This window comes from Gadus chalcogrammus, unplaced genomic scaffold, assembly GCF_026213295.1.
Source record: "Gadus chalcogrammus isolate NIFS_2021 unplaced genomic scaffold, NIFS_Gcha_1.0 GACHA070, whole genome shotgun sequence".
NCBI lineage: Eukaryota > Metazoa > Chordata > Actinopteri > Gadiformes > Gadidae > Gadus > Gadus chalcogrammus.
The window spans coordinates 381,496-390,172 of NW_026613505.1; positions in this window are offsets into that span (position 1 = coordinate 381,496).

Here is an 8,677-nt window from a genome sequence, read left to right on the forward strand (position 1 = left end):
GCGCTGTGGCAAGCACACTGTTTACATGTGTTACTTCGAAGGCAAAAAAAATCTAAAATACAAGAAAACACAAAAACCTACATTCAACCAGTGTGGGGTATGGCCCATGACTCTCTGAGGTGGTAGGTACCTCCAGGTACCCCCTCCATGCCAGGGCGCCCTGAATTTATGTTTATTAACAGCTCCTCCACCGGGGTCAAGACAATTTGAGGGCCAGATCCAGTCTGCCGACTGTCGGCCTTTTCACGATTGGCTTAAAAAAATAGCTTATTTAAATTTATACCAATACGATGGTGGGAAAAGCTTACCAGTTTGTATGTTTTTTATACTTCATTTTTATACTTGATCCGCTGACCGCTTGGAAGCAATCGGAGTACATATTTCTTTAGAAGAAAGGGGTTATGTGGTAGGATCTTTAAGAATGCTTAACTGGGATATTTATATATTCATGGCTCAAATATTAAGGATCTTGCTTTTGACATGTAACTAACGCATTTACGCGGCCAGAGATCCGCTGCAAGGCTTTTGTTCTCCGGGTTGCAGAGGCTTTAGCGTTCCCTTTTCTTGTGATAATGTCCTTCTACTCGTCATAGCTCTCCAGGAGAAGCTGGAGTTCCATTTCATTGAAATAAGCGGCCCGTTTCGCCATATTGATCAGGGTTTCCATGATCCATACATCACGTCTTTTTAGGTTTGGCGTGGACGCGCACAACCCTGTGTTAACCAACCCCGAGTTGATTGAACTAATGCATAACCGCTGCTGTGGAACCGAAAACTCTGGGTTGGTCGGCACAGGGTCAATCAACCTAGAGTTCAGCGTTAACTCAGTGTTTGTTAAACCTCCGTTCGTGGAACACCCCTCTGTTCTGAAACCGAAAACCCAGAGTTGCTTTTCAACCCTGAACTCTGAGTCAACCAACTCAGAGCGCAGAATTAAACTCAGAGTATGTTAAACCAGCTACCTGAAACAGGCCTCTGAGCGCAGTTGAATAAAAGGGTCTAATGCTCAGGTGGCGCCTTGCGTCCACCTGCCCGTGATGACGCTCAGGACTATTCCGTGGTTTCTTAGTTGTTCCCGTGCCCCGGGCCTACCCTGAATACCCCATGCGTGTGATTGCTAACTGTTGTTAACTCCTCCTCACATCCTTAGTGTGTGGTCATCTAGGGATGGGTTGAGGGGGATTGCCATTCGTTGTGTACCTCATATCTTTCTGATATTATTATTATTATTTAGGGACACGTTTCATGGTTGCATTTCTTTCCTGTGATTGTTATTGTGTAGTGTCTGTGTGATTGTTGCATTTTTGTTATTGTTATTGTTTACTGTTAGTCTTATTGTTGCTTTTTGCTGATACTGTTATTGTTCGGAGTTTGTTTTATTGTTGCATTTCGTTGTTATTATTATGGTTTGGTGTTGGTTTTGTTGTGTGGCCAGCTTTGTTGTTGGTTGTTGTTTTTTGGTATCGTTTGATATTTGTTTTAGTATTGTTGTATGCTTGTTGTATGTTTTTTTTTGTGTATTATCTGCTGCCAGTATTGTTGGTATTGTCTGCTCGCGATGTAAGGCCGGGGTGGATGCCACCCCCTAGGTGGGGTGTGTATGGCATACCCATGTCTGAAGCATGGGTAGCGTTTCTCCCACGTGGTTCCCCATACACCCGGTCCAGCGAGTTGTTTTAGTCCCATGCTCATGGTTGTTTGTTTTTATGGTCATTTGCCTTCTTTCTGTTATTTCTGATGGTGTTATAATGGTAGTCCCGCGCTGGAGTCCTATCCCTCGTACCCCTAATGAGTAAAAGTCGTCTTGCGACGACTTGAGGGGGATATGTTGGGAAAAATAACCTGCTGAGTACATCACATGTACATTACAAATATAGCTAACTCCTACCCTAGCCTGATGAGCACATCACATGGCAGTCACATTACAATATAGTCAACTCTTGCTCTAAACTTTTAACACATAACACAAACATGATAATATAGTCAGGTCAAGGCCAGAGCCAAGGCCCCATTTCCCAAGCAGGCAAATGGTAGACACTCAGACAATGCACCAGTCATCCTCAAGAACGGGAGAGCCACATTAATTTATCACACAGGAGACATTTTGAGAGCTCTTCCCCGTTAGGAGGAACCAAGAGATACACCTGCCCATACCAGGGGCCTGAGAGCCCCATTAAATTATCACACACGAGACACTTTGGGGGGGGGGCACTCCCCCGTTTTAATTTATCACACCGGAGACACGAGGAGCTCTCCCCCGTTACGAAGCTCTCCCAGGGCCTGGGAGCCAAGGCCAAGCAAAAACACACAGAACCACACACACCTCAAACGCACACACCTCATCGAGAGGAGGATACAGCATAAAACTGTATCACACAGGGACTCTGGACCTTCTTCTGAAGCAGACCTTCCACGGAGGCGAAGCTCTGGACGAACCATCAGCGCTGATTAGGGACTTAGACATATTCGATTTCTCACGCTTTATGACTCTGTATAACCGTTGCCACTTTACTTAATAAATCCAACGTCCTCGTGCCGACAGACTTTATTACCTCTCCGTCTCATTTCATCTGGTCCAGTAACTAGACAGATCGTTTTTCCCCTCAGGTTGTAGCAAAATTCTTGGCTGTCTGGAGGACTAATGTTGGGTGATGCTCTGCTGATCTCACTTGCAGACCTTTAAAAGAAATTGTAATGAGTATTCAGAACCAGACACTCCAAAGTACAAGACACAAGTACAAATACACAGATAAACGATAGACACAGGTCTTGAAGGAAAATAATTAATTTGTTAGCATAAGATTTTGCAAGAAAACTCTGACTACTATCCAAATGTGAAGACAGTTCCAATAGGTACAGTATATTTAAAATAAACAGTAACTACTACCACAGTACATATGCACATCAAATTTACATTAAATCATTTTGAAAGTTTTAAATTCAAGAACCTAAGCTATGTACACTAAAACAGTTCAGTCAGGTACATTTAAAGGCACCCAGTGCAACTTTATGTAAACATTCAATGAAAAATAAACATTCAATTTCTAGTCTTTTTTACACGTAGTAAGTTTCAATAACTCCATACCATTACATATCGACATTCAAGGAGCAAAGATGAGACGTCGCTGTGTGGTGAGAACTGATAGAAAATCGTAAACAACAACAATCGCCGGTGGGGAGAAGCCATTTTTCCATTGACTGGAAGCCTGCTTTATTTATTGTAGGTTACAAAAAATAAAGAAAATGGCGGCATTGTTGTTGTTATCGATTTTCTATCAGTTCTCACCACACAACGACGTCTCATCTTTGCTGCTTGAATGTCGGTATGTAATGGTATGGAGTTATTGAAACTTACTACGTATAAAAAAGACTAGAAATTGAATGTTTATTTTTAAGCCTCGAAAGTTGCACTGGGTGCCTTTAAAGGCTCTGCAGTTTGTGGGAGCTCTCAACGAATCTGAGCAGTGACAAGAGTGCTAGAGTGGTGGAGGGAGCTGCAGCAGAGTGAGCACAATCAGCAGAGTGAACTGTGACAGTTTAAATTGTCCGTGATGTGCACGACCCGTGTGAATGTGATTGGATATTGGCAGCCACACTATACTATTCAATAAAGTAAAATAGAGAGATATTACAGTAAGTTAAGAAAATAACAGAATTTCTTGGCTCCTGCAGACATCATTAACCAACATTTATTGACTGATAATAGTACATGTAGGGGGAAAAACACAGTTAAGGTCCTGTGCATACCTGCAATGTTTGACATGATCCTTAAGTTCACTGAAAAATATCTCTTCTGCACAAATCAGAAATTTTTCCTTGGGCCCAGACACGACTGACTCAGGTTCGACCTATTGTGAAAATTAAGGAATTTAGATTTGTTATCAGAACAAAATACAAAAGGACAATACCAGTTTTTTAGAACAGTCTGTATTTCTGTGTACAAAATATCAGTAAACTCATTAAAACTTACAGGAGTTGTATCAATGTCTTTTTGCATTGGAAGTATGTATATGGTGGCACTCTTAATGTGGTTCTTGATGGATTTGATGGTATACCCTGTGCTTGGGCAAGGCATCACAGAAAGCTTTTTGCTCCTGGTCATCCCTGACACTTTTACAATTTCAAACCCCCCACAGTCATTGAGTTTGGGGTAGGCTGCCAGAATGTGACATTTGAACTCCTCTGCACTGTCTTCATCACCTGTAAAAAGAATTTAGAGCAAATGACATCCACATTTTTTTAATTCCATCATTACTATTGTAAGTGATTGTTACAGAGGAAACAAAGAGATATGTTCCTCAAAAACATGTCCAAAGAGGCCATACTACGTGGAATACACAGTAATTACCTAAAAAAGTAAGCCTTTGCTCCCCAAGGCCAGCTGCATTGAGTGTTTCTTTTTCTCCTCTTGTTGGCACCACCATCTGATCAGTGTTGTCCAAACAGAAGTATGATCTTGTATAACTTGACCGACGTCTTGCAGTGGTGGTACAGCGGTTACGGTTACCAGGAGTCCTGCCAGCATATGGTGCAAATATTCTGCACACTTCAGCTGGAAAACAAGATGTTGTTCTTTTATTTACTGAATACTGACTTGGTGGGGTGAACACTTAAGCAAAAAAGTATTTAGTATTTCATATTTTTAATGACAACTGTAGAGAGATGTTTTCCAGGAGACTGTCTGAAAAAATGGGGGGATGTTACCCCCATATTAAACAATATCACGTCTCCACCTATGACGGTTGCCTTTTCACTCCGCCTGAGAGTGGCGTTAGCACAACCATAAACATAAACACACTTGATTTCCAACGTGATCCGAAGAACCAGTTATAATTAGGGATGTGAATAACACATTTTCATGGTCGAATAATCAGTGGGTGGTATGAACGAATAATCAATTATTCGAGGTGTGCCGACATTCACACAGGCAGTCATGGATCATCGTCAAGAAATCACTTAATATCTTACCAAAAAACAACTAACTGCTAAGTAGTTCCAGTCAAATTGTCTGTTCAGCCTTCAAAACGACAGCTGGTAAATTGTGAAACATGCATTAAACAAATCAGAAAACGCGGTTATATGCTATATACCCTATAGTATCTGTGGTATACAGGCTGGGACGAATTTCGAATTATAAATATGTACAATGCATAACGTTAGCTCTCTGGCTCATAACGGAGTGGACTAGAATACCTCCCGTTGCCAAGTCGTATCTAAGGTCCGTCCTATTTACTGGAGGAGTGAACAACGTTTCCGTTGCATAAGAACCTTATGGGAGGGTAATGATTGTTCCAGGTATTAGTCAAACCCTCAGGCGTCACCAGGGAAACAAAGTCATGGCTTGTGAAAAACATTAGATTTGGATTGTAAAACGCATGAAAATATAAACAAATGGTCTTCATTTATTTTCTTTGGCAAGTGACCGTGGTATAAGCGGGATAATGCCCTCCGAGTTGATCATTATCAAGAATTAATGGACTTCACGGAGGCAACCGTGGACACGGAGGCAGGCCTCCTCGTCGTCCATTAATCCCTGATCATGGACACCTCGTCGGGCATTATCCCTTACTTATGCTTGTGTATTGTGTACATTGTTTTTCTGTACATGAATAATAATAATAAAGAAAACGAATAGTGCTAGAGAACCAATATTAGTTCTGTCCGTTAACTTTTGTTTATTTTAATGGGAGAAAAGGTCAACGGTCAATTTATTTTCTTTTGCAAGTCACTATTTGAGCGGGAAACAGACTTTGACATAAGACCCAGTGATAACTTCTAACGGTAGCTAGCTAGTCATCCTAGGACCATAGATATGGCTAGGACTCCCAAGAAATATGTTCACAAGCTAACGTAACTCCATAACTAAAAACTCTAGCCAAATATATCTAAGCAGTGTCTGTTGTTCCTAAATGAGCGGGGCTACATCGAGTACCGTGCATATTACCGTCAACAGGGTGTCTTGCCAGGGTGGGTGCCGAAGTTGAGGGTGTCTCCACTGGTGCAACACTCTCTGGGGGTCGGCGCTCCATTTCACTGGCAAGGTCCCTTAAAATTCTGGATATTTCAGCGTTGGACATAAGAGCGTGAAAGCCAAAGCAAAATGCGGCTGGCAAATAACTTTGGTTGCCAAGGAAATCGCCCATTTAAATGGCGGATTAAAATCTGTATTCTTAATTCAATTTGTGAATCCAGTTATTTATTTCTCTTTTTAAACGGCATTTTCAAATCGATTTTTAAATTGCATCATTTATTTATGAATTCATTAATGTATTTTTAAATGATGTACTTATTGACTGTTTTATGTTGTTTTTCTAAATCCCTTTTTAATTTGAGCTACTTATTGATGGATTAATATTTAATTTGTAAATAAAAAAAATTAATTCCTCTTTTATTGCCCATTAAAAGATCAAATAATGAATTACTTTATAATTTAGTCTATTTCTTTATTACCATTTCCGTGACACTTGTGGTCCTCCATAGAAATTAACCTTACATTCTATGTTAAACTATGATTATTATTAGGCCTACATATCATATATATACTTTAATAGTGGAAAAGAGCTGATCACCTTTAGCCTAGATCAGGGGCGGATCTAGAAAAATATTCATGGGGTGGCAAGAGGGGGACAGGAGATTTTGAGGGGTGGCACGCTCTGGCAGAAGTATATACAGTATGCCGATTTAATTAAAGCCATATCAATCAATATTTACTTGGAAAGCCCCCACATTTAGATATTTGGACTCAATAACATTATATTTAATTTATTGTGGGATGAGTAAAGCCTTACATTTAAACATAAAAGGTTTCAGACAAAATTTAATAAATTATTACTGAATAATTACAAAATCAACCTGCCTTACAACAAACACCTGCACTATTACAACCGCAGGGGCATGGGGCTAAAAATATATGCAAAGAGAGCTGCAATATGTACTTTAGTTAACAATAAGTTGGTATTGGTCCATGAGATATTCCTATCAGATGTCAATCATCAGTCCAACTTGAGTGCAAATATCACTTTATTCACAGATTCCAATAATTTACATACAATGCCACCCTCAAAGTGCGGTGACATAGAATAACTCCCAAAGTAGAGTGTATTACCTGCATGCTTGGAAGAGCCAAATGGGGATTCAGGGGAAGTGCTATCAAAGATTTCTCTCTTTCTTTTTTTATATCTTTAATTTCTAAGTATTTAAGACCTTTTGGGTTTACCTTATTATTTTTTGCTCTTGATGTGAAGCTTGTTTTAGTATTAATTATTGATGACTTATATTGGTTTATAAAAGTTCAGACAGGTGTGCAACCAAGTAGATTAGAGATGGCCATTTGTAAATAATTTACAGAAGATGACTTGCATTTTGTTGTCCAAGTACCTGTTACTTGGTTCAATGACAATAAAGTTTAATATAATCAAATCGAATGACTGTTGATACAAAAGGAGGCACATGAAGTTAACGGTCAGGAAAACCAGCTGAGTGTAGAAGGGTTTGTGTTTGTTAGCGCGTCTTCAGTGCGGATTGCAATTCTTATTGCAGCCTGCAGGGTTATGCGAGAAACATCGAACCGAGAACAAAATCGGTTCTGTCCCGTAAAACCCTCTGTCTCCGGAGAGACGCCTGTACGATAAGTGCGCCGAGGTCCACGGGAACACCCACAAATGGTGACGCCATTGTCGGAGGAGGGGCTAGGAAGCTGCGCACGCCGATCTCCGGCAGCGACGCTAAAAGAGATCGACTTTCGTGGTACAACTAGCCCAGGCTTTGAGCTCAACATACCTCGCTAACCCTCTAAGCGAGCTTCGTGGTACAGGCCCCTGGTGTCCTAAGTTATCTCGTTGACCATTTGGTTAGGGGAACTTGTGATTGATTATGGGCGGACACCTAAAACAAGAATCTGCTGAGTGCTGTGCGTGAATAAGAAGACGCTGGAATCTGTTAATCCGGGAGTGTCTTTGCAAACATCACTCGGCTCTATTGATGCTTACTTGTGGGTAGCAATTGAGTCTCTGTCAATACTTGCTCCGGACCCCTCGATTTCTTTTCCTCTCTCTTAAGTTAGTCGAAGTGTTTTATATCACGGTTGTAATTTGCCACAACACCCGCAGGCCAGAATCTATGTGGATGTTGGTGTATAATGAGTATATCAATTGTAATAAAAACGCTTGTGTTGAAAGGAGTTTTTTATTTAGTGTTTGGATGAAGTGGTAGGTATCTTGGGTGTTTCCGGGAGATGGGATTGAGGTAGTACTCTATAAACTCAGCTGCTGCAGAGGACTCGCTCCCACAGTCGGAGATGATGGACCGACCCGGCGGTGTCATGCCAAATTTGTACCGGCTGCCAAATTTGTACCGGGCGCGTCATCCATACGTAATCTGTAAACCCCCCCACTCCCTTTGTCCCAGTCTTCACAGGTCCAGTAGTCAGACCCCCCCCCCCCCCAATCCTTTTGTCCACAGGTCCAGTCGTCGGATCCCCCCCTCCCCACCCTTTGTCCCTGCAAACATTATCTTCCCCTACCCTTCCTTATTCATATTGCTTAAAGAAGATCGGGAACGGTGGGACGGGGGCTTCGATTTAACTAACAATAGAGAGGCAAGTGGCCTCGCTGTTGTTGGTTGGGTTGAGGTTCTTGTCTTATTGTTCTTTCTTCCCCTTGCCCCCTCCCACCCTCAC